At 39.7% G+C, this 18,542-nt stretch overlaps 3 long non-coding RNA genes across 3 annotated transcripts; 2 read left to right on the top strand and 1 right to left on the bottom strand.

Annotated features, from left to right (window-relative positions):
• The first annotated feature begins 632 nt into the window (after positions 1–632).
• Positions 633–3,718, top strand: LOC122989865. Its single transcript, XR_006405188.1, has 2 exons — positions 633–1,700; positions 3,237–3,718. It is a non-coding gene; the product is annotated as an uncharacterized LOC122989865 (long non-coding RNA).
• A 7,820-nt stretch (positions 3,719–11,538) lies between these two features.
• Positions 11,539–12,878, bottom strand: LOC122989860. Its single transcript, XR_006405183.1, has 4 exons — positions 12,570–12,878; positions 12,357–12,422; positions 12,014–12,172; positions 11,539–11,628 (listed from the first exon to the last, which is right to left on the bottom strand). It is a non-coding gene; the product is annotated as an uncharacterized LOC122989860 (long non-coding RNA).
• LOC122989861 lies at positions 11,549–17,805 on the top strand. The gene is made up of 3 exons (XR_006405184.1): positions 11,549–11,636; positions 13,958–14,242; positions 17,297–17,805. It is a non-coding gene; the product is annotated as an uncharacterized LOC122989861 (long non-coding RNA).
• Positions 17,806–18,542: the final 737 nt, after the last annotated feature.

The raw sequence follows: 18,542 nt of genomic DNA, 5'->3' as shown, positions 1-18,542 counted from the left end.
TGTTAACCGCGTCCATGTTTCCTTCCGTCTTAGTCCCTCCCACCGAGGATACGTGGACAGACGTGAGAAAAACATGCGAGGAGAGAGGAAACGATGAAATATGTTTTTAGAGAAATGAGACGTGCTCTCCTCTGACGCGTCATGCGAAGCAACGTCCATTACTGATGACGGCGGCTGCTGATCACAGCTGGATCAGCTGTCAGACGGCTTCAACAGCTGTAGAGACTTTTGATGGAGTGTCTGCACATGTGTGCTGTGCTTATACTAATAAAAATGCACAGTTATTACTGCCAGGAACCATCTCTATGGGCAGACTGTGTTTGTATTATTTGCATTTGTACTTATTGATATTCTGATTGGGAATTAATTGTTTAACAACCCAGGATATGATTAGGGTGTGTTTTGAACACTGGAAATTATCATTAGGTTAAATGTTTCAGGGAAATGGACATATTGATAAATGATGTAAAATATAAATGTGTTTAAATTGTGTTTCTTGCTGACTGACAGACTCTCCCTGACTTTAATTTGATCCATAATAAAAGTTAACGAGGAAACGAGGACAGATCATGAAAAGAATAAATGAAGAAAGTTGTTTATGGTTCTTTTGTTGCTCCGAATGACAATTAACAGATTTTTAAGTTTATGGTGAATCACCAAACAAATAAAACACAAAATTTAGGAGTGATAGACTTGAGTTTAATGTGTCTGTGACTGATATCCAATATGTGGCTCCTCAGAGATCCCTCCTTGCTCCTCAGTGCAGAAATAAGAGCTTTGAGAAGGCCTTCAAAATGGCGGACCAGAACAACTTCCAGTCGACGAGTGAGGAAAATTCAAATAAAAGACTTGAGATCTATCCATGGACACGAGAAGGAAAGGAAAGAGGAGGGGAATAAATGGGGGGGAGTAAGACTCCAAATATTCAACACTCTTCAAGCCCTCTTGAGTTTGACCTTTGACCTTGCCTCACCAGTATGCTGCAGGGTTCAGCTCTCCTCTGTGAGACGCCTGTTCCAGCAGATATTTTGGTTTTTTACCAAACACACACACACAAAAACTCTGGATCTCTGCCAGATATTAAACCCTCTGCAGTGATGCAGATGAAGTAAATTATGTTGACTGTGAGAATTGGCCGACAGCAACTAGACGGTTTGTCTGCTGGTTTGTTTGTCTGTTAAAGTGAATTTTACAGAAAATACAGGATACATGATGACACTGTTGGATGTAGTTTGTATTATGGTTACATACAGCATATATAAACTGTATAATCTTAGTGACTCTACAACATACAGCTTGTCTTTTGTCGGTATCTGTAATGTTCGTTTTGTTTATGTTGACGCCTACAGGACTGCATTTTGTGTTTTATAGTTTTTAGTTGCTGTTTAAAGTCCAACTGAAATCACATTTAATCGTCCCTCTTTGCATTCAAATATAATGTCAATATGTTTTTCTTGAATTTATTGTTAATAGTTTTGTATTACAATAAAGAAAAAATGGAAAAATATCTGAGATGCTTTTTGGGCGGTGTGTCATAGTCTGTGTTTGATTGACAGCAGCTGGCAGGCTACCGGTGCTACATCATACAGAACAGAGACAAAGTAAACAAACCGCTGTAGCGACAAGGCATCCAACTACAAATCGCTAACTGGGATGTTGAAGAGAGATGACCAAACCAACATCTAACAGGACATTTGCAGGTATGTTTACATGCTGTTTAATGTGCTGCAGCTGAGCAGCTAATTAGCTATCTAGCTGCTAACTGTTAGCGGTGCACTTTCCTCTGATGAATGTTTGTTTGGTGGCTCGTTCAACAAGCTAAGGTGCAGGACAAGACGTGCGTTAATGTTTCTAAGTTAGATAAGAAGGAGACTTTAGCGGGAAAGCTAATGTGGGTTGTTGTTTAGAGTCTGTGGCTCTTGTGTTGTGTAGCAGGATGCAATCAGGCTCAGTGTGACCGTCTGTTCTGCCGATAACAGAACAACACGTTATCGCTTAATGCAAGATTTGATTTGTTGTATGGAAATAAGGTCTCCTGCTTTGTAAGAGGATGATGGAATGGTATTTCATTGAAGTAATGTAAATCTAGGGGGTGCCATCGCGAAATCAAAGAATTTAAAATACAAATTTCTCCCTTTTGGTTTCAGATTCTTTTTCTCAAAAAAGAAAAGTTCATACTACACGATTGTAGCCAGTTTTTGGAGATTGTTGACAAAAGCCCCAGATCAAAGACTGGACCTGTCAGGGAATCCAAATCCTGTGGTGTGAAAAGTGTTGTGTGAATGGTAATACTGGCGGCAACAAGCTACAGCCAATAAGAGCACAAGACACGGGTTGAATGGAAACCTAGGGAAGGGGTCGTAACACCTGCAACACGACAACATCAACAAGCATGGCTATAAGAAAAGTTCTGCTTGGACCCAAGAAATGGAGGAAAATTTAGTTGAACTTTGGCGGGAGCACCGAAGCCTTTCCGATGTTTCCAATGAGCTGCACCACAACTGGGTCGAGAAAGAGAAGAGTCAGAGAGAAACTGCCATTTCTCTTCAACAACCAGGCGAGCAAAATAGATTGATTTTTCATTAGTCCAGTAGAAGCTAGTTTATCATATTGTAATGACGAGAGATAGACTTCATGATGCCTTTAGGAGGTTAAGATCAGGGCGTTACTCCTGAGAACGCAGTACTCGAGGTTAATAAAATTTGAAACTGAGTGGGAGTGGGAACAAACCCTTGACAAACAGGCAAAGGTGGCTCCTCGGGGTCATGGCTTTATAAAACAATATACTGTTCACTGTGCATGTGAGACCACTGTAAATTATACAGCCTATATCATATTCTCATTTCTTGTCTTCTTCTTTTTAATATATTTCTTATTTAAATTCTGCTTTTTTTTTTTTTTTTTTTAGAGCGAGCAAGAATCTAATAAACTCATTCACTGTGCATCATCTACAGTACAACTATACAGTACTATACTATAAATACTATAAAATACACACAGTACATGTAATGGTGAAGTGCATCCCTGACTTTTATATTGCTTTTATGCAAAGAACTACTGAAATACATTAGTATGAGCTATACAACGAATAAAATACAAGTGTAATATTAAGGTATGTTTTCATGAGTAAAGTAAAATTTATTACACTGTTAATGTCAAAGTTGAGAATAATGATTTGCTGTTTCTATAGAGCTGTGATGTCCACTGGTACCATTTCTGTTTCACCTCTCTTCCAGCTTGATGTGCCATTCGGTGAGCAGGGTGATCTTTCAGGATCACTCCAACAGTGTCACGGACACGGCTGTCGAGAGCTGGCGCACCATCAGCTAGTGCATTACGTACGGGTTTTCCCCTTGAACACTTAGATGAAAGAGCTTCTCCAGCAGCTGTTGAGGAAGCTTCTTCACCTGCAACCAAAATTCAAATGCCAGAAGGAAGGTGCAAGGAGAGTCAAGTGCAAGGGGAAGTCAGAATCTGACATGGAGCTGCAGAAGCTCGTTATTGATGCTGACCCAAGTCCTGATGCATTCACTACATTTAGAGACCAGGCAGCATCTGAATTATGACAAATACAAGACCCAGCCAATCTCACTAGTTTGAAAAGGAACACTGCCAGCACTGTACATCAGTCCACCTGCATATCACATGAGGGCTCTTGATCTCAAAGCTGTTTGCAAACACTGCAAAACTACGATCCAAATGAAAGCCTGTAAAAACCTTTGCTTCTTCAGTTTTTTTTCCATTGTAGTGAAATTGCTACACCTCTGCATGTTTGATTTTGTGACATTCATATTTATTTTACTGTTGTAAAAGAAATAAAAGCAATGTTGACATTGCAGTGTTAAAAAAAAATGAACACTGGTTGGAATCTGTACAGTAATATGCAGGATATTATTTTATGCACTTTGTAATGCTATTTAATATACCTTTTCTATAAATGTCTGAAACATAGGTTAAAAAAAACTGTCTGAACATGCAGTTGAAACAGTTACATCACAAAGTATATGCGACTTGTAAATACAGTATCTTGAAACTATAAAAGAGTTGAATTGAAGTGTTGAATCAATAACAGACCACAATAACCACAATAATAATAATAATCTTTATTTGTACAGCACTTTTCAAACCACAAAGTCCTTAAAAGGTAATTTGGTAAAGACGTGAAAACATATATAAACAAACACATATTTAACAAGAAAAAAATGCTTAATTTACAAAAATAACTGCTGTGACATCCCTACAATACAAAACGTGTTCCTAAAATAGCAGGTTTTGTTGCATCTGTGCAGTGACTGTTGGGTTGCGCTCCCTTCTATGCTCCACCAGCTGTAAAGCCCCCCCATCCCTTGATTCCTCCAGGCTCCATTAACTATGTTGTGGTCAGCATTCTCCCAGTCTGCAAACTCAAGGCTAGGAATTAAACTTCATTTGGTACACGTGGAGGAAGCTATGGACGCATAGGGAGGCCATAGTTAACCATGTTGTCTGGCTCCGAGCATGTGGTGGATTATATGGTAGCTTAGTCTGCTTTGACTGTGGTCCATCTGCCTGAATGGATACGGCTTCAAAGGAAATGTATGTATATATGAAGGGAATGCATCACCGCTGTCAAACGCTCAGGTGGAGGAAAGTTCAGCAGGCTCCGGTCCATTGCTTTGCACAGGTCAGAGTGAGCGAACAGTCCAGCACTTGAGACCCTGACCTCTGGTACCCACACTTGTGTAGATGAATATATAATTTGCATCCACAGCAGCCATCATCATCACAGAGAACCTGTCCTTATAATTACGGTGCCACAAGCTGCCACTTTTTGCTCGAGGTTGTATGTTGATGTGTTTTCCATCAAGCGCACCGAGGCGATGTGCAAATTGCCATTTCAATTCAAAGTCTCGGGCTATTATGCACCATTCTGCCTCCGTTGATGGTGTCTAGCAATAGAAGAAAAGAACAGTCAAGGCTAGGAATTAAACTTCGTTTGGTACATTGATTCTTGCATTTGCCAGAGATGATTAAAAAATAATAACTGTCTGCAGTACTGTGAATATGAATTCATGACTTAAGACTGTGACTCTTACATTATAATTCAATTACATAAAAAATATCAATAGTTGCAGTACAGTAATATAGTTATAGGGCACAAAAATATAGGATTTTATTTGAATACATTGGCATACAGGCACGCTGGTGTTTCAGTATCTGTAACTTTGTTGTCTGTGCTGAACCACAATGCCTAAGATTTCATTGCAAAAAAGTTTATTTACCTCCAACGGACAATTGTAACCCAATCCATTCGTTTACCCATATTCTCTTCTTCTTCTTCCTTGTAATTATTCGCTGCAATTCAGCGCACAAACATCTTGGATCGCCGCTTTCTTGCAGACATCCATTTTTGGGAGAAATCCTGTCTTGCACGTGGTACCACGTCATTTCCTGTGTCATTTCTCGTGTATGTTGTCATGACCCGACAGACTCGTTGGGGATTCCTCCTGGTGAAAAGATCTTGTCATGTGTGACCCCCTCACTGCACGAAGAGTGGGATTTTCATCCGTAAGCGGCACTGCAAATCGCCGTGGAAGTTCAGGTTAAAGACTGTTCATGGGAATTTGTAGGCAGCACAGAAAACTGCCAGGAATTGACGTTTTCGAGCAGTTTTACAAGCTGAGAGAAGCTTGGCAGTTGAACCCCCAGCCCAAAACACTGAGGGAGGCTTTCACATGTAAATGCTGCGAGCTATACAAATGCAAATCAGGATAGTAGGGGGGGGGGTTTGACTCACTAATGGTCCAGAGGTTACATCTTTTTCTAAAAGGTATTAACTCTATTTTAAGAAAACATCTTGTGTAAATACATTAGGCTCAGTTACAGACTCATAAACTGCAGCTTGAATAGATTTGCCTTATGTAAGTAAGTATGCTATGATGAATTACCTTGTGTGCCACTAGCAATGGTCAATGATGTTATAAAAAAAGATACACAAAACACTTCAATCTGCACTTTATGGACTGGAAGTAGAGAAAAAACAAACAAACAAAAGAAAAAGGGCACTTACTCGTGTTGTTGTCTCCTGAATATATCCTCGCTTGTGTTGTATCAGCTCTCAGATGTACATCACTGTGGATAAAAGCTTCTGCTAAATGAAATTGTAAATTGTTAACCTTGAAAATATAATAGTTAAGATTAAGCAATTTCCAAACTTTCAAGACGTTCAAGATCCATGACCTCTACCACTGTATGTTTTTGTCTTTATTTTGTTCAAAATCTTTTTTTTTTTTTTTTTTTTTTTACACTTTTGTTCATTACATACAGGGGTTGAGTGGCATGACTACAATCACTTTTTCTCTTGTGTTGCTGAACTACACAGTGGATATTGTTTACCACTCATTTTCCAGCACTGGGCACAACAGGGAGAAATGATATTGGGTATGAGGTGTCTGTTCCCTGCAAGCTCCAAACTTCTACTGGCTTTCAATAAAAAACATCTGTCCAGATGAGGATGAAGGCCAGGAAACTTTTGCAATGACATGTCTGAATGCAGTACTTTTTGACACAGCATTAACAACTGCAAGCTGCTTTATAATGGCTGGTCTCGGTTCTGTTAGAGGGTCAGGGATGGGTTCCTCACACCACTTAGCATATCAAGCTGACCTCTCTGCTCTAAATCCATCTATGGAGTAAGTTGCATTCAGATATGTTATCCTTTTGCATTCCATGGCATTTTCAGTGTACATCTGATAATACATTGTCAACATTGCATGTCTGTTAAGCTCATCCAAGATAATCTGGTGGAACAGAGACAGCAGCACCACTGTACAGTTTTCTAAGAAAAGTCTTTTCTGCTGACATAAAAACACTTCACATAAAGTATATCAGCTGTGTCATTGCGTGACAAAGTCCCAAACATTTGTCCTTCAAAAAATACTGGTAAATCACATCACATGTCCATGGCATGCTAAACTGTTGACTCTGCTGAAATTGGCTCATAATCTGGATTTCAGTCGTCCTTTTGTTGTTATTGAACTCTCCCAGTACTCTTAGTACTATTAAAACGCTCAAATGATGAACACCAGAAAGAATAATTGGTCCTCAGTTCAACACGCACTCTTTCAAATAATTATGTAAATGCGTATTTGGGTTGCAGCAGTGCAATGGCCCAAACAGTTTGACAAATTTTGAGAGAAATGTCAGCAGGTTTCTATCCACTACTTCCAGTTTATTGATGGATATGACTGTGGAGCAGAGTATGATACAAGCCTGCACAAAGTCAAACCACATGTCATAGTGTCTGTTGTTGACAAGGCTCTTCATACAAAACACTGATCTGCTGTAAATCCTGTAAAGCCATATGAAATTCCTGAGGGAATTCTTCCAACCTCATAAGGTTCTTTGATGTTTTCCACTCTAGTTTGAAGTTCATCAAAACTCTTTGTTGTTAAAATTGCTTGTTCTGTCCACAGTCGGACAACAGGTCTTGCCGTACCAAGAAGGTTGTGCATCGGATCCATGACAACAATGACATAGATGAATCAGATTTGGTTATCTGCTGTTTCATCTGGAAAATATGCAAACTCCTGCATAGTGATGCATTAAATATTTCACAAGATCGGTGAATGATCAATCAAAGCCATAACATAACATAACATAAGCCATACCATAACAGTGAGAAGCTAGCCAATATATAATTTAATATTACCTTAAATTGTGCTGCTTACCATGAATTATCAGTTGGTGAGTGTATCTTCAAACATTGAAGGTCCATAACACCCACCGGTATGGTCCTGACTGGATGACAATAGGTTCTGTGCAGCATCTGATTTAGCTCGTTTGGATTTCCTGTCCTAAACTCTATTGCTGAAATAACGTTCTTTAGTTAATTGTCACAATGTTCATCAAGACGTCCAGGTTTTTTCTTCTTTTTTTTCTTTGGGGACTTCCGTCTTGTAAAGGAAGTGAATATGACTGCTGTGCTTGCATCTTAATATTTACTTCCTGGAAATGCTACATCACTAACGTCATCGTGTTAGAGGGTTTGTACAATCACATCTGAGGTCATAGTCACGGAGGGCTTCGCAACACAAGAGCATATAAACACAGTATGTTCTGCATTGTTCTCCATTTTAAACATCTTTGCTGCTTGAATCTCACCTTCAACACCCTAGAAACACCTCTGCACGGACATGGATCTGCCTCGTGATCGACCCCCTTTCAGCCAGTCCCACAAACAGACACAGACAAGAAACTGCTGAATGCTATCAGTGGGATGTCTTGCCAGATGACACAGTTTTCTGTTGAAGCAATTTACCACAGTAAACATCAAATCGCTATCCATGGAGGACAAGTTCGCTGCTGTGGAAACCAAAGTAAACTGTGGCGGGCACACAATGCCAAAATTGTGGTAAGAATATATTAGAATTGGGGCTTTTTTTTTTTTTTTTTTTTGAAGAGTAAGAACAGAAAAAAGTGAATGTGTAATGCGTTGCTGACTCTGGGAGTGGAGCAAATGGTAATTTTAGCTGGTTAGATAGTTTAAAACCACAATTAACCATCTGGTTTCTTCAACTTTCACTCAGGAGCAAAAATCAGCCTTTAAACCTGGAAGAAATAATGATTTGACGTTTATTATGTTAATATTTTTGGCCATATTATCCAGCCCTACTACAACCTGCTTAAAATTGGATATAATTGTTCACAAAAGTGACTTTTTTTGGTCTTTTTATGCAAATTTTGATACAAATACTGGTTCATGCCTTATTTATCTCCTCGTACCTATCTCGTATATGAAATTGGATCACATTCTGTGCATTACATTGTGGGATAATACACAGTAAATGTGTTGAATGTACGCTGCATGCTGGTATTTTCAACTTTAATTTACAGCTTTTCCACTGAGGATATTACAGACTCAAACCACAGAGCTACTAGCTACTGTATAGTGTACAACTGGGTCACAGGGCCAGATTCACTCCGCTTCATAACCGAGCTGTGTTTGACCTTCACTGAATAAATATGCACCGAGGACACCTGAGGACAGGCTGTGTTTGCATTCAGGTGAGGCTGAAATTAAACTCAAGATCTGTTTTTTTTGTTGTATTTTTTCTCATTCGACTGTCCAGCTGATGGAAGGAGGAGAGCGGAGCAGGATGAGGCTGAGCTCTGAAGGCAAACACACCAGGGAAAGAAAGGAGGGGAGAGAACAAAATAAAGAATAGAAATGAGAAGCTGTAATTACCCAGAGGGAAAGGTCAAGACGTTTGGGCGGGTTTTTGTAATTAGCTTTATTTCTGCGAGCAGAACAAACAGAGCAGTCTTTTGTGAAATTGTGTTAGAGAGGTTACACAGACCTTTATAGTTGGTGGATTAGCTGTTCACTTGAAGCCATGACTGCTGTCTGCCCAGAAAACAGCAGAGAAAGCAGAAACCTTCACAAACAGTCACTCAGAAATGACACTGTCACACGGTAGAAGTATCGGTTTTATGTTTCCTTACATTTTAATGTTTTGCTGTGGCTATTTTATATTGGATGATTTTATGTATTGTTTTAATTTGCTTTTATTGCTGTGCTTGGTTTTATTTGCATGCTTTCAGCTTGAAATGTACTTATTGGTTAATATTGTTTTAATGCATGTTTAACTTCCTGCCACTGGGCATGTGACCGGATTACCACTAAATACCTTCTAGCTTCCGGTTGAGCTCTTACCGTTTGATAGACATTGCTTTTAACCAATCGGACATGAGGGTGCAACAAGCCACCACAGGAGCTTGTGTCTGTTTAGCGTGAATACTGGTAGCATCTCGTTACCTTCCAGGAAAACCGTGAGTATCTATCGTCATTGTTTCGCAGCAGACACCGGGAAGGCTGGCTTCAGGGCCGAGCAAGGGGTGGTAGATCTGAGCTGGTTTATCTGCAGGATACCGGTAGCGTCTGTTTCTTCAGGACAACCTTTTTAGTGTCCGGCTCCTTGGTTACCAAATGTCGCTCTCTACCCGATCAAAAAACCCTTAAAATCTTATTCCTCCTCCCCCTCCCCCTTTACAAAATAATACATTTCAGATCAGCTGGGGAAGATTAGAACCAGGAACATTTAGGAGGTTTTAATTAAAACCAAGTCAAATGACTTGATGGATTCTTAGCGAAAGTAATTAAACTGATGAACTGACTGTAGAACGGAACTGTATCGTTAACTAAAGTGAAACCATCTCTGGCTGATCCCTTGCAGTTTGTAGGCAGTAATAAAGACTAAATATGTGCTTTCTATAGACACTGTACTACCAAATCATACAGGTTATACATCCCATTTAATGCCATATGACTTATCAGAACTGAAATAGTCAGAGTGCTTCCAAGACGATACATTATTTTCCATTGTTTCCCATTGTTAGAGGATATTTGGCTACATGTGAAAACCAAACTGAACTGTAAACTAAAGTGAAACTACATCTCTGCTAGTCAAGATATCCTTCGATCCTCTTCAGCAGGTCCTGTGCAATTTGTGGGTAGCAGCAAAGACTGTTTTATATTGTTAGTCAAAGTAATATAGTTTTACTTAGTGTAATGTTTCTAATGATACATTTTCCATAAAAAATTCATAATGTATCAAAAATGCCTCATTATAATTTTAACCGTAAAGCTGAGCATACACTGCATGGTTTCAGCTAGTTTTTGACCAGATTTTTGAGTCGCACTACTCCAGTCAGGCTGAATTTCAGCTTTGTCAGCCGTCATTTTCTGTGCAGCTTTCGGATGAATTTCTGGCGTGTCAGAATCTTTGGTCAGCTCTCGTCAGCCCCGTGCAAGGTTGAAGCGAACTCACAAATCGATTTTCCAAAGTCAGTGCCTTTTTTCCTCACTGCACCTGCGCGAAGAAGCAAACAAGAGTGTTTCAAAGCACCATGACAACACAACACAATCATGTGGACTGAAAACATGGAGGCTGGGTCAATGGAGCTGTAGTAACAACATACCTACCTCTTTCATGTTCTGTCACGACTATCACGAAAGGTTGGCAGGAAAGAGACACTGCTCTTCACCTGCTGATGCTGACAACACAACACTATGTGTGTGTGTGTTTGTGTGAGTGTTTGTGAGAGAGAGAAAGAGATCAAAATTTGAATTGAACTGTCTTTGAATGGTCTGCGGGGGCTGACGGGCTGTTTTTAGTTTCTGTTCTTCACATACAGTGTAAGCACTCAGGTTGTGGCTTGACGGTTGGACCGTACTTGTGCAGTATGAGTCGGAATTAAACGAGATTTCTAAAACCGAACAGTGTATGCTCGTCTTTTTGGGTGCAATCAGTGTGTCTGAAATCTCACAAAAAAATTTTAATTGGAAAACAATGTACAATGCATGCTATAACATTAACATTAGCTATGTCTGTCTTTTTGCCCAATAGACCTTTTATTTTGATATAAAGTATGCCAAATTACATCTAATTAAAGTACCACAAACTAAGATGCTGCCAAAGAAACTGAACTTCATTGATCCTAGAGGACAGCAACAATGAGCACACTTCACCTAAGCTACCGACTGTGTTGCCTGCCAACGCTTTGGGCGCTGTCTGAGGCAGCAACATTGTCATCTCGGAGAGCCGCGTCATCATCTGGGAGAGCTGCGTCGTCACCTGAGGCAGCCAACTAAGTGGGTGAGGACACAGAAAAAATACATGTATAAAAAAAAAAAAAAAATGAAATTCATTCATCCTAGAGGATAAGAAAAGAACAGCCAAGCACAACTAACCTGAGAGAGCAGTGCACTAAGTGGGTCAAGATACATAAAACATTCACATATTTTTTATAAAAAAGAAACTGAAATTCATTCATCATTGGGGATAAGAAAAGAACAGAGTGAGAACACCTAACCTGAACGACCAAATGTTGCCTGATAATGCTTTTGGGTGCTGTCTGAGGCAGCTGCGACATTGCCTAAGGCAGCTGCATTGTACACACACATATATATATATACTTCAAGGAAATTCATTCATCCAAAGGGATAAGAAAAGAACAGATAAGCACAACTTACCTGAACTACCAAATGCCTGCTAATGCTTTAGGTGCTCTTTGAGGCAGCCACATTGTCCTCTGAGACAGCCGCCGTGTCATCACCTGAGGCAGCTGCATTGTCACCTGAACGAGCCGCATCATTGCTTGAGGCAGCTGGGTTTTTAACCTAAAGAGCCGCCTTAGTAAGCATAGACACACAGAACACAAGCATGAGAGGTTGGACTTTGGGGGAAAAAACATCATGAGAATACTGAATCTGCCGAACCCTGAAGCCCTGAACTGCTCTGTGACTCCAAGTATAGCTTATACTTTGGCAAACTATGGCAAATAATACATGTATTTCAGGAAAAAAAGTGCTATACTGAGGAGACTGGAGAATTGTCTTGAGCTCTGTTGTTGTCAGCTTCATCATCAACTGGGGCATCATCCTAATGTTGAGCACGACATGAAAACAAATATTATACACAGGTTTGTAAGCCTAGTAAAACTAAGAGCAATGACAGCTCAATTACTACAACACAGTCTGAAGCTATGAAAAACAATGTTTGAATACTGTTATGGAAAATATGACATACCGTATTTGATGTATTTGTATCATCTACATCACTCTGTGACTCTGCATACATCCTCTTAGGCATGGTCTGTAACAACAACACATCAAAGTATATCACCATGGACCACATCATCATTTACCAGTAAGGCCAGTGCAAAATTTAGAGAGGAATAGCACTCTACTCTCAATTTCCTGTCCTGGAAATGTATAGCTAAATAAACTGAATGAGTGAATGGGAAACGATTAGAGAAACATTGCCGTTTTGAAGCCTCGAGTGCAGCGCTTTGACCCTCGCCATCTTGGATTTGGCCGTCGCCATGTTTGATTTTTGGAGCCAGAAGTGACCGTATTTGGACCAGAGGGTTGAGCTGACCATAGCGCTAGCTGCTAGCTTGGTTAGCACAGTGCATTTACAATCTATGGTTAACAGTGAAAATGCTAATGCTGATGCTAATTTTCGCTAGCGAAAAACAGGCCTAAAACCGTTAAAACAGAATGTACTCACAGGAAAAACTGATCACCTGACTCATTGATGAGTCTTTTATTACAACCAAACGCTGAACAAGACTGTTTTTAGGCGACCACAATGTTACAATTAACTTTAGTAAATTGAAAACACACTGTGAAATAGCAGCAGCTACGCCTACACGCAATGGTTACGTTACGTAAGCAACGTTGTTACATTTTCATTACAAAATGAACATCATGCTGTTTTGAAGAAGACTTGAAATTAGCAATTGAGACCATAAACTCATTAGGAAACAGTTTATTGAAGTAATAAATTAAGAGAGAAGTAGGGTCATTTTCTCATAGACTTCCATACAGTCAAACTTCTTTTTGCAGCCAGTGGAGTCGCCCCCTGATGGCCGTTAGAGAGAATGCAGGTTTTGGGCACTTCCACATCGGCTTCATTTTCAGCCCTGGAGGTTGCCGCTTGGATATTACGCCCCTAGTTACCAAACTTCCACCCCTACATGAGCAGTAACTGAAGAAAGGAGTAGCCTGAGTAGCACATGAAAGATTACAGACACAATATCCTGTCTGCATGATGACTTCCCAGACCTCCAGACAGTCTGACACTCTTTTTCACTGCTACCTCACAATGACGGATAAAGAATGTAGCACCTGCGTGCCCAGTTCAACACATAACATTTAATAATTACTAGCTACCACAAGAGGGAGAGGGCAATATAACTCTCCATAATAATGGCAATGTGAGCATATATAATTAAATGTGGAAATAAATGTGCTTTCATTTATGTAGCTAATTATTTGATTATGTAATTATGTTTTTTAGTATTTATTACTTTATTTTATGTGCTGTCAGATGAAGTGTGTTGAGGGTGTGTGTGTGTGTGTGTGTGTGTGTTATTACACAATTACACAACAATTCTATCTATTACTTTGTAGAACAGTCAGAAGTCATCTGCCGCAATGGCGGGAAAAAAAAGGCCTAGCAGCACTACTTCAAGAAAAAAAAGGCAGCAAAGAAAAGGACACCATTATGCACATCTCCTGTCCCGACAACAAAGAAAATCAGAAGGGAAGACTTCACTGACTCTGAAGATGAGGATGATGGTGGTGTAGTGCCTCAAGCCATTTATAAGGAACTGCAAAAAAAAAAAAAAAAAATTACAGCCGTTCCCAGAGAAAGACAAAGGAAATGGAAGATGAGCTACAGCACCTCAAAACGAAGTAAGTAATGACACATTTTAATGAAATATTTTCATGAGTTTGCTCTGCTCTGAGTACAGGTGGAAATGGTCTAAAAAAAGATTGTGCAATCACAAATAACAGGTGGAAATGGTCTAATAAAAGATTGTGCAATCACAAATAAGTACAATTTATAGTTGCCTCAGTAGTTTACATGTATATTTGTACTTTTTAACACCAACAACCCAGGTTACAATCTTGCAGTTGCACTTTTTAAGCAGCCAACATGAATACTGGTCAGTTCAACTGACTCTTATTTTTGTGTCAGCATTGTCGGTTTATGGGGTTTATCAGAGACTACCGCCAGAATTTGGGAGTGGAGAGGATGGAATGGCCTGCCAGCAGTCCTGACCTCAACCCCATTGAACACTTGTGGGATCAGTTTGGGCGTGCTGTTCGTGCCAGAGTGACCAACACAACCACATTGGCTGACTTTCGCCAAATGCTGGTTGAAGAATGGGATGCCATCCCACAGCAGTGTGTGACCAGGCTGGTGACCAGCAGGAGGAGGAGGTGCCAGGCTGCTGTGGCTGTGTATGGTTCTTCCACACGCTACTGAGGCTCCTGTTTGTTGAATGAATAAATTGTTAAATTGCCAATATGTCTTGTTTCTTCAAATTTCAATCATCCAATCCACCAAACACCAAACAATGTCAATGGCAGAATAAGCTGCATTGGCAGAGACGATATGGCATATTTTTCATGGGTACAACCCACATACTCAGCTCTGCTGCTCATCCCACAAATGCATGTTCCTTACAAATGCGGCACCATCTCAAAGGGAAATAAACAGGCTTTCCAACGGTATAAGATTTATTGCCAAGAAGCACTGTTAGAACAAATTTCCTTACTTTTTGTGCTATGTTTTTAATGTTAAAATGAATCACAGAAACTAAATTTGACCTGACAAAAGTCCTTAGTGTACTTGCATTCGCTTGATGCACTATGAGCTTGGACCCCAGAAGTTCTGCTTGCATCTGTAATCTTAAGTCTAACCTTAACCTGCTTTCCTGACTAATCTCTGCAGGAGGCTAGCAGCTCCAGGCTACATTAGCTGCTACAAGCATAACACTCCAAATCTCATGCTGTCTCAAATCTCATACTTCTGTTGTTCTGTTGTTCATACTTACACTTAACATTTTGAGTGCATAAGTGCGTTCACACTGAGAAGTATGGAAAAATGCGGTGCACTGTGAGTACCTGGATGATGTACTCAAAGCGGTCAAAAAGTTGAGTGTGGAACTATGGACGCTTCTCGCCCTCAATGGTCGCCATCTTGGCTACGTAGTAGAAGGTGAGGGACCATTTTTCAAACTGGAAATGGCGGCCGGGTACGTTGTAACTACGGTGAACATCGCCACATTATACAAATGTAAGTTATACATGTGTTTTTTAGCACTAAGCACCACTATACTGTTGTCGAATATAAGCCATCAGTATGTTTTTTGGGTTAATTTAGCCGTCTGTAATGATTTGGTAGCGCGAATGCTAACACTAATGCTAATGCTAGCTCATGCTAATTTGCGATCATCATTTCCGGTAAGTGCACAATGGCTGTGTTTGATTTGAGACAACACTACCCTGTAGAAATTTGTACACTAAGCCAGTAAGTACATAGTGTACACAGTGTACTACATGAAAGTGTACTAACAGAAGTATGTGATTTGAGACGCAGCTTCAGACTTAACGGCGATCGAGTTGCATTGTGGGTAATGTGGGCAGCAGGTTTTGACCAGGAAGAAGAATTGGTGGAATAAAAAAGATGAATATATCTGGTTCTGCTGCATCAGTTTAGATCCTTTTTAAAAACTGTCCAACAACATTATAGGAGTGTTGTGCTAAATTGGCAGAGTAATCTATGATGATGGAATTTAAATGTGACAGTTGAAGCCAAATGAAAAACATTAAACTGGGTGGAAAAACCTGTTCAAAAATGACTCATGTGGCACATTTCCACAGCACAAATTCTATCCAAACAGCAGAATCATGTTATATATTAACACTCTGCAGGTCTGGGTTCCTCTTTTAACAAAAGACTGCTCCCATTCACTTTCAGTCTTTCCAGTAGCTCCAACTTTGCAGGTTTTTTTTTTTTTTTTTTTTTTAATTTAAATTGCTGTTGCTGTCAGTGAAACTCAGCCCTTCCCGGAGATGTTTCAGATTGAGAGACTTCCAGGAAAGGCAGGGATAATCGAGTTAAATGACAGTAGCTTAAATGTGTTAGAAAAAACTGCAAAGTAGAGGCGATTTGTGAGTGAGAACAGTAGTTAGCTTAAAAAGACAATCTCAGATAGCAGAGTGGTAAATATTACACAACATAAAATGCTGTGGAAATGTACAATGTTCTGATTTAATAAAGACAACAGATGAATTAAATGGAATACTATAAAATATGTCTCTAATAAAAGCCTCTCTCTCATATAAAGGTCTTGTTTTTTCTGCAGCCAAAGGAAAGGTTTTGCAAATTTTTAAGATGGTCTCAAACATTATGCAAAATTAAACTCCATGCATAACTCCCTTAGCTAATCTCAAGCAGGTTTTTCATTTATTTAAGACAGAGTTCTTCTAAATATAACATTATTTTAAGGAACATGTGGCTTGAAAGTGGATGTAATGTTCAGTATATAAAGTATAATCTGGTTTGTGACTCAGCTGCTGTGTAAAAAAAAAAAAAGTATAAACTAAAATCTGATGCAGAACAGCAAAATGTGATGAAATATTAAAATATGACAAGTTCTTGAGTTTGCTGCTCTGCCTGCAGTCAGATGGTAAAGGGCATGTCAGAATTTAGTTGACAACATTACAGTCTTAACGCCGTCTCACACACACACACTCGGTTTTTTCTCCTTATTAATGAGTGGAGCCGCTGGCTGCTGTCAGGCCTCCATACACACCGTCACGACCATACAGCAAGATAATCATTTTTCAACCTGCTGGCATAAGCATTAAAACGCTTGTCTAACCCCCCCGCTTGTCTCTCTCTCCTCTCTCTCATTGTCTAACTCTCTCGCCCTCTGCCTCTCCCTGTCTCCTCAGATCTGCGGTTCTTATCGGTCCAGAAGCTCCAGCAGTGTCGAACCACACTGGAGCCTCTTATTAAGTTGGCTCGCGGCGATGGAGCTATCAGACACGCCATCGCTTTTTCATCGCTCTCACCGAGTGGCACGGCTCAGAGTGTGTTCAAAGGAGGGGAAAATGCATGCAAAAAAAATAAAATAAAAAAATCTGTAGTCTCATCCTCTTTTCCCCTTCGTCTTTCTTTTCTTCTACCCGATCATTAGCGGGCCTTTGACGGGACAGACACCCCTCTTGCTGAATCAGGACTTTTAAGTAAAATCAATCTTCAAATCTCAAACTTGCAACAAAAGCTGACAGCGGCATGTTCAGAGCTGCACTTATCTCAGAAGTAGTAGATTTCTTTCTTAGTATTCTGACAGTGATGGTAGAGCTTGTCCAACTGTGCAGAGCAGGGAAGTAACACACATGAAAAGCAGGAATCATAAGCTGCTGCTCCATCAAACCATTTTCTTTTCATTTCCTCTGACGTTTCTCTAATGACTCTTATTAATCAATAAAGAAAAATGGACAAGAAAATTCTGAGGTTGGTTATCTGTTGATCTGAAGGCTCCAACAAAGTTTGAATTAGTTTCAGGTTTACTTATTTTTAAAGTAATTCTTCCTCGATTACAGGTAACAGTGGATAAAGAAAACATAGCTTTGAATGTTTGGGTCTAGTTTTTGGCAGTAACAGACAGGTTCAAGAGTTAATTGTGTAATGAACTGCTCCTTGAGTAAATCAGGTGCTAAATACTTGTAGACTGTGACAGCAAATTCTTTGACAACCGACCTGTAGACTTTGTCTCAACAAACAAAATGTATTATTATTAGTTTATTCCAGTGTCTGGATCATTTCTCTATTCAGACACTTCACAGTCTGTACAACACCCTGAATAACAGACATTAGAGGTAGATTTAGATGCATAGAGATTAAATAATAATAGCTTATAATGTAGCTACTTAGAGTCAGTTAAGTTTAGTTTGATTTAATTGTCTTTATTTTTTATCTTGTATTTAGTTGTGTAATGTTGTAACTGATAAGCCAATTACGACATGACATCTTCTAGCAACATCTTGAGAGGGCTTTCGCTACTTTCCAGGCTGGCGATTTTCTATATTTTTTAATATTTTTTTCTTATTGTCAACAAATCACATGTGCAGAGCCAAGCTAACAATGAACTGATCCGCTGACAGGTATCCTCTGTGCTGTAGACCTCCATTGTTC

The sequence above is a fragment of the Thunnus albacares genome, chromosome 10 (genome assembly GCF_914725855.1).
Source record: "Thunnus albacares chromosome 10, fThuAlb1.1, whole genome shotgun sequence".
Lineage (NCBI taxonomy): Eukaryota > Metazoa > Chordata > Actinopteri > Scombriformes > Scombridae > Thunnus > Thunnus albacares.
This window is presented reverse-complemented; position numbering and strand designations above follow the sequence as displayed.